The 1,275-nt window shown below is 42.5% G+C and overlaps 1 non-coding gene across 1 annotated transcript; it reads right to left on the reverse strand.

Moving 5' to 3' along the window:
• Positions 1-325: 325 nt before the first annotated feature.
• Positions 326-433, reverse strand: LOC112745394 (small nucleolar RNA R71). The gene has a single exon (XR_003173326.1). It is a non-coding gene; the product is annotated as a small nucleolar RNA R71 (small nucleolar RNA).
• Between the last annotated feature and the right edge of the window lie 842 nt (positions 434-1,275).

A 1,275-nucleotide genomic window follows, 5' to 3' on the forward strand; every position in this document is an offset into this window, starting at 1 on the left:
TGGAAGAAGCATCTCCATTCCTGCCATTGGAGCAAACAACTTTGAGCTGAAACCTCAATTAGTTTCTCTGATGCAGCAGAACTGCAAGTTTCATGGACTTCCATCTGAAGATCCTTTTCAGTTCTTAACTGAATTCTTGCAGATATGTGATACTGTTAAGACTAATGGAGTAGATCCTGAAGTCTACAGGCTCATGCTTTTCCCTTTTGCTGTAAGAGACAGAGCTAGATTATGGTTGGATTCTCAACCTAAAGACAGCCTAAACTCTTGGGATAAGCTGGTCACGGCTTTCTTAGCCAAGTACTTTCCTCCTCAAAAGCTGAGCAAGCTTAGAGCTGATGTTCAAACCTTCAGACAGAAAGAAGGTGAATCCCTCTATGAAGCTTGGGAAAGATACAAACAGTTGACCAAAAAGTGTCCTTCTGACATGCTTTCAGAATGGACCATCCTGGATATATTCTATGATGGTTTATCTGAGCTATCAAAGATGTCACTGGACACCTCTGCAGGTGGATCCATTCACCTAAAGAAAACGCCTGCAGAAGCTCAAGAACTCATTGACATGGTTGCTAATAACCAGTTCATGTACACTTCTGAAAGGAATCCTGTGAGTAATGGGACGCCTATGAAGAAGGGAGTTCTTGAAGTTGATACTCTGAATGCCATATTGGCTCAGAATAAAATATTGACTCAGCAAGTCAATATGATCTCTCAGAGTCTGCATGGAATACAAGCTGCATCCAACAGTACTCAAGAGGCATCTTCTGAAGAAGAAGCCTATGATCCTGAGAACCCTGCAATAGCAGAGGTAAATTACTTAGGTGAACCTTATGGAAACACCTATAACTCAACATGGAGAAATCATCCAAATTTCTCATGGAAGGATCAAAAGCCTCAACAAGGCTTTAATAATGGTGGAAGAAACAGGTTTAGCAATAGCAAGCCTTTTCCATCATCAACTCAGCATCAGACAGAGAACTCTGAACAAAATGCTTCTAATTTAGCAAATCTAGTCTCTGATCTATCTAAGGCCACTGTAAGTTTCATGAATGAAACAAGGTCTTCCATTAGAAATCTGGAAGCACAAGTGGGCCAGCTGAGTAAAAGGATCACTGAAATCCCTCCTAGTACTCTCCCAAGCAATACAGAAGAGAACCCAAAAGGAGAGTGCAAGGCCATTGACATAAGCGCCATGGCTGAACCTCTGAGGAGAGGAGAGGACGTGAATCCCAAGGAGGAGGACCTCCTGGGACGTCCAGTGGTCAATAAGGAGCT

Source organism: Arachis hypogaea, chromosome 14 (assembly GCF_003086295.3).
Source record: "Arachis hypogaea cultivar Tifrunner chromosome 14, arahy.Tifrunner.gnm2.J5K5, whole genome shotgun sequence".
Lineage (NCBI taxonomy): Eukaryota > Viridiplantae > Streptophyta > Magnoliopsida > Fabales > Fabaceae > Arachis > Arachis hypogaea.